Genomic DNA, 6,692 nt, shown 5'->3' with positions numbered 1-6,692 from the left:
GGGTCGCCCCCTCCCCCGCAGAGCCCCCGGGTTCCGGAGCCCTGACACCCTTGCTCCTAGTGCCCTGCTGAGTAGTCCCAGGGCCCCCAGTCCAAGCCATTTCCACCTGCGCTTCTCCATTACTCTCAAGCCACGGCCCGATTCTTCCAGCATCGTTTGCCATCCCCACCCGTGGAGTTCTTCCCAGATCGTGCGAAGCGCCCCCGAGCCTTTGCATTGTCTGGATCCAACCTCTGAGTTTGCTCCCTGCGCCAACACCCAATATCCTTCTGTGATGTTTTCTCCTCCACACGCCTTAGCTTTGCTGGCCCCTGAAGGATGGGTCCCCTGACTCTTCAGACCCACTCCTTGACCTCCACAGGCCTAGGTTGGCCAGAGCGAGGGGGTCATATAGGAGCTGAGTGCTCCAGATTTGAAATTCCCTTCCTCATTTCCTGGAGACTTTTGCCGGGCTCCGCCCAGCTGGATGACTTTCTCTCTTAAGAGTCTGGAGTGAGGCCCGCCGGTGTGGCTCAGTGGTTGGGCATCACCTATAAACCAGGAGGTAACCATTTGATTCCCGGTCAGGGCACGTGCCCAGGTGACGGGCTCTATCCCCAGTGGGGGGCGTGCAGGAGGCAGCCCATCAATGATTCTATCATTAACGTTTCCATATCTCTCCCTCTCTTTTCCTCTCTGAAATCAGTTTTGTTTTTTTTAATTTTAAAAGAGTATGGAGTGGGGCCCCAGCTGGTTTGGCTTAGTGGATAGAGCCTCTGGAGAGCGACTGGCATGCAGACCGGGTCCGGAAGGGCAGTACCTTGGTTGCAGGTTCCTCCCCGCCAGGGTCCTGGTCCCTGCTCATGCAGGAGGCAACACATCGATGTTTCTCTTTCTCTCTCTCTTCCACTCGTCCTAAAAATCAATGGAAAAATATCCCCGGGTGAGGATTAACAAAAAAAAAAGAGTATGGGGTGGTCTGGGCCTCTACATTTTTACCAACCCTGAGTTATCTTTTACTGACTTCTCTGCACAGTAAGGAATAGCATAGAACTTATCTCTGCTTATCCTTTGGCCATCTTTTCACTTCTGCCTTCTCTTCCTCACTCTTAAGAATTATCACCTTGGCCCTGGCCGCTGTGCCTCAGTTGGTTAAGCCTCACCCATGCTGGGAAGGGTTGCTGATTCCATTCCAGGTCAGGGCACATGCTGGAGTTGTGGGCTCTTACATGAATGTTTCTCTCTCCTCCCTTCCTCTTTCTCTGTAAAAATCAATAAACTATTCTTAAAGGGAAAAAAAAAAGAATTATCACCATGGCCCCTGCCATACCAGAAAGCCAAAGTACAGCCCTTAAAGACCACCCAAGTGGGCTCCTATATATTTTTAAATATATTTTTTTATTTCAGACAGGAAGAGAGAGAGATAGAAACATCTATGATGAGAGAGAATCATTGATCGGCTGCCTCCTGCATGCCCCCTACTTGGGATCAAGCCCGAAACCCCGGGCAGAAAACCTGGGACTCCTGCATGCCCCCTACTTGGGATGAAACCCGAAACCCCGGGCAGAATCAAACCTGGGACCCTTCAGTCTGTAGGCTGACGCTCTATCCACTGAGCCAAACCAGCTAGTAGGGCTCGCTCTCTCTCTCTCTCTCTCTCTCTCTCTCTCTTTATCCTCACCCAAAGATGTTTTTATTGGTTTTTTGTTTGTTTGTTTTTTAGAGAGAGAGAGAAACATCAAAGTGAGAGAAATATTGATTGGTTGCCTCCCATACACGCTGCAACACGGGTTCGAGCCTACACCTAGATATGTGCCCTGACCAGGAAGCAAACCCCGCAACCTTTCGATGTACAGGACAACATTCCAACCAACGGGGCCAACCCAGCCAGGGCTATATTGTTTCTAAATTGGACTGCCAAGTACTGCCCATGCAATAGGTCCCTTCTTTCCCCACTTCTTTTTGGCCTTTACAGTGGGCCATGCATTTCTCTAGGCAAAGAAAGCTCTAGGTAAATTAGGATAGGTTGCAAATATTTGTCCTTTAACTATACCCCTTCGTCTATTCCTCATTTCCCCAAAAAGGGATTCTGTTCTCTTGGTTATTCCTCTGATAAGGTATTGGGGACATAGGTCACACCTCTGTGGAGTTTTCTGTTCTAAAGAGGAATGTAAAAGGAGGAGCTCATAAATGATGTAATTTCAGGCACTAGCACCAGAAAAATGGAATCATTTTGGTCATTTCCTAAAGATGGGTACATGTTAAGGTGGAGTATTCTTTCACTAGTGGGGCTTGAGGAGGTAGAAGAGGATGACCAGCCAGACTCCCGTGGGATTGGGACTCCTTTGCCTTAGGTATTGCAGGTTATGCTTAAAGATCTCTTTGGGGTGATGGATTAGGATTAAACCCAGAGCCATTGTTTACTTGTAGAGAGCGGACTAAAGAACAACTGGCAGCCCTGAAGAAACACCATGAAGAAGAGATCACTCATCACAAAAAGGAGATTGAGCGTCTGCAGAAAGAAATTGAGCGGCACAAGCAGAACATCAAGAAACTGAAAGATCATGGTGATGATTAAGTGCACACAGTTCCCCATAGAATGGCTACATACTGTCCACTTCTATGAAGACATAGTTCTGGTAACTAATATCTATGCTGCCAGCAGATTATAATAAATTGTGATCAGTGAACTGTGTCTAATGCCTTCTATGTCTGGAGAGGGGTGGGGAACACTAAATGCTAAACTGTATCAGACAGGGTATCTGCACTTAAAGACAAAGCAGAGCGGATAGGTGCTGTGTCACGTGGGGAGAAGTGGGGGAGGCAGGTGCGACATAGGGAGAGGCCCCTTTCCCTGTCTGAGTCAGAGGTTCAGAGAAAGCTTCTTGAAGGGTAAACCCCAACCCAAGGTCAAGAGCAGCCTGGAAAACAGATGAGTAGTTGCTTAAAAGGTACAATCCAAGGAACCATCAGTCCATTTTGCATTTATAAAATGGATTAGAGAACTCTTCATATGAACTAGTTATCCTTGTTCTAATTATTTTTGTGCAGATGGAGAGAACTGGAATTAGAAATGATGTGTTGCCTACAGTTAGTAAATTAGAGTTGAAATTTGGCATCTAGGGTTTTTGATTTCTAATCCAAGTCTATTAATAGCAGAGAATCACAATTATATCCTAGGTTATATTTTGCTCCGCCGAGCTTGCTCTTGATTCAAAATAGACTTTAACTCCTCTAAGCCCCCCAAAAAAGTTATTTTTGAGGTGATTTTTAGGGCCATTGGCAAGACATTTTCAATTCAACAATTCATTAGATCATTTGCCCCAGAATTACTATGAACAATTTGTTGCAAGACCCTATTATTACTTGTACACAAAGGCTTTATGGCCATTGAATGATAAAACCTTGGACAAGTCATTGACCCTGCTCTTGCAGACAAGACACTAGATGGCCGTTTTCAAAACACTTGCCCGTGATGCTGCTGATGGAAAGTTTATAAATAGTCCTGAGGTATAAGTACTGAAATTCAAGTGGCCAACAACAAAATGACCTCCAAGACAAAATATAAGAAATGACCATGCTAAGGTCACATGCCTTTTTGAAAATTTTACAGCTGTACAAAATTTGGAAAGTTTACAAATGAAATAAGGAACAAGTAACATCTTTCATTTTGCTTTTTAAAAAAATCCTCACCCAAGGATATGTTTTTACTGATTTTAGAGAAAGGGGAAGGTTGCCTCCTATGTGCGCCCAACCAGGGATCGAATCCAAAACCTAGGCCTGTTCCCCATCCCAGAATCGAACTGGCAGCCTTTCGGTGCTCCAACCAACTGAACCACACAATCAGGATCATTTTGCTCTTTTTTTTTTACTAAGATTAAAAAGGCATACAAAATCCCCTAAAAGTCTAATGATGATTGGATAAAGCAAGCAGAAGTTGAAACTTTAAAATGAAGAATCATAACGTGAATTCTTCAGTAAAATAATTTTTGGAGCAGCCTAATTTAAGACTAGCAAATGTCGCCCTGGCCGGTTTGGCTCAGCGTCGGCCTGCGGACTGAAGGGTCCCAGGTTCGATTCCGGTCAAGGGCATGTACCTTGGTTGCGGGCACATCCCCAGTAGCAGGTGTGCAGGAGGCAGCTGATCTGATGTTTCTAACTCTCTATCCCTCTCCCTTCCTCTCTAAAAAAATCAATAAAATACATTTTAAAAAAAAGACTAGCAAATGTCCATGATCCAGCAGCATCTGGGAAACTTGTTAGAAATGGAAATTCTCATCACAGACTTGCTGAGACTGAGGGTGGGACCCAGCAATCTTTTAACAAGCTCCCCCAGGTGATTCTGATTTGCACTAAAGTTTGAGAACCACTATACTACAAATACAGTAGTTTCTGAAATTTGCTGGCCTTGGGCATAGAACACTTTTGTAAAGGCATTTTATTAGGTATAATCATGATACATACTTTTTTTTTAAGTTGAATTTATTGGGGTGACATTGGTTAATACAATTATATAGGTTTCAGGTATACAATTCTGCAATACATTGTCTGTATATTGTATTGTGTATTTACCACCCTGAGTCAAGTATCCTTCCATCACCATAATATAGGGTTTTTTTAAATTTCTTTATTGATTACGTTTTTACATATGTGTCCTTATCCCCACATTACCTCCCATCCCCCCCCCACTCATGCTCTCACCCTCCTGTTGTCTGTGTCCATTGGTTAGGCCTATATGCTTGCATATAAGTCCTTTGGTTGATCTCTCCCCCCATAATATAGTTTTAATATGAAAGGTATTTGAGGATTTAAAAATTAAAGTATATTAAACATTATTCTTGTACAAAACTTGAATATTTTATTTTTTAATCTTTTTTTAATTGATTTTAGGGAGAAACATCAATTTTTTGTTCCACTTATGATTTATTTGGTTGATTCTTGTATGTGTCCTGACAGGGGATCAAACCTGCAACCTTGGTATTATATCAGAACAATACTAACCAACTGAGTTACCCTGGCACAGAATAACATTAACATTTTAGAACATAGCCTTCCATAGAATACAATTTGGAAAATACTATCCTGATTTATTGCATTAGTTTAAATTCTTTTTGTTTACAAGTAACAGAAATCAGCACTGGCTAGCTTAAGGAAGAGAAAGAGTAATTTATTTAAAAGAACAGGGGCTATTGTTTCAGAATCTCAAGAAGACTTGAACAAACAAAACTTGGAAAAGGCAGGGACCAGAGAACTCTTTGAGCAGATCTGTCTAAACAACTTCCTAACCACCTGTGTCAGAATCATTGGGGCCAGCCCAGCTGGGTGTCTCAGTGGTTGAGAGTCGACCTGTGAATGGTTAGATTTCTGGTCAGGGCACATGCTCAGGTTGTGGGCTCCATCCTCAGTGTGGGGCATGCAGGAGGCAGCCAATCAATGATTCTCTCTTATCATTGATATTTCTCTCTCCCTCTCCCTTCCTCTCTAGAATGAATAAAAATATTTTAAAAATCACGGGGCCATTTAAAAAATAAATATTTCAATGGAATTTCACACCATGAAGTTACTTAACAATTGCACAACAATTTATATTTATGAAGCACTTTACAAATACTTTACTAATTAAATCTCATTATATTTCTGGCAAATGTGTCCATACCATTAGTTTAATTTCATAACCAAAGTAACTGAAGCAGGGGACGGTGAAGTCACTTTTTCAAGGTCGCACAACCAGGCTTGTGCTGAGCCCAGACTTGACTTCAGAACTCCTAGTCCCACAGTCTCGAGTTGCAGTTCCAGTGTCGTGGTTCAGCTGCCTATTAGCTCCCTCCTCAGGGAGACAGGTCAGGGAGCTTGCCTGGACATCTGGGGGCGGGTGGTAAAGGCAGAGGTTCCTGGCAGTAAATGTTGAAATGCCAGTACTTGGCATTGTGCTAGATTTTGGCTGCGATGTGAATCCCATCAGCATGTCAATACTTGCCTATATAGTGCAAACACATTTGCAATAGAGCTGGGTTTAGATTTTTCACATCAGTAAATACAAAGTTGTAATCCTCAACCCAGGCTGTGCATTGAAATACCTGGGGAGTTTTAAAATTAAACCAATGCCTCAGGACCAATTAAGTCCAAATCTCTGAGATGGGGGCCTGGGCATGAGTATTTTCAAAAAGCTCCCTAGGTTTTTCCAATAGGTGGCTCGAGTTGAGAACCACTGGTGTAAAGGATCCTTCCAGATCTGCTGCATAAGGTATGGGCTGCAGGTTGTTCACTGCATAAGGACACCTAGTTGAAGGAGCCAGGGAGGACTGAAATTCTGCTCAACAAGCAGTATACTCTAGTCTAGGGTAATATTTGTTCTGAAAAAGAGTCACCTTTTGTCGTCTGATTTCCATAAAAAAGACTCCGGGTCATTCCACTATTCTCAAATATGCATTGCTGCGTAACCTACATATTCCATTTTCAAATCTTTTAAAATGTATAGATTAAACATTAAGCCCTGGCCAGGTAGCTCAGTTGGTTAGAGCACTGTCCGGATATGCCAAGGTTTCTGGTTCATTCACCAGTCAGGGCACATACAAGAATCCACCAATGCAGCCCTGACCAGTTTGGCTCAGTGGGTAGAGCTCAGTGGGTGTGCAAGAGGCAGCTGATGGATGTTTCTCTCTCATGGATGTTTCTAACTCTCTATTCCTCTCCCTTCCTCTCTGTAAAAAAAT

General features: G+C 43.3%; 1 long non-coding RNA gene across 1 annotated transcript in view; it reads right to left on the bottom strand.

The window, feature by feature from the left end:
* Positions 1-2,575: 2,575 nt before the first annotated feature.
* Positions 2,576-6,692, bottom strand: part of LOC106727629 — a 19,958-nt gene continuing 15,841 nt past the window's right edge. The window contains exon 3 of the long non-coding RNA XR_001363858.1: positions 2,576-3,208. This is a non-coding gene — a long non-coding RNA (uncharacterized LOC106727629). The remainder of the gene's footprint in view (positions 3,209-6,692) is intronic.

This window comes from Myotis brandtii, unplaced genomic scaffold (genome assembly GCF_000412655.1).
Source record: "Myotis brandtii unplaced genomic scaffold, ASM41265v1 scaffold456, whole genome shotgun sequence".
NCBI classification, from domain to species: domain Eukaryota; kingdom Metazoa; phylum Chordata; class Mammalia; order Chiroptera; family Vespertilionidae; genus Myotis; species Myotis brandtii.
Note: the sequence above shows the minus strand (reverse complement) of the source record. Positions and strands in the feature narration are given on the sequence as shown.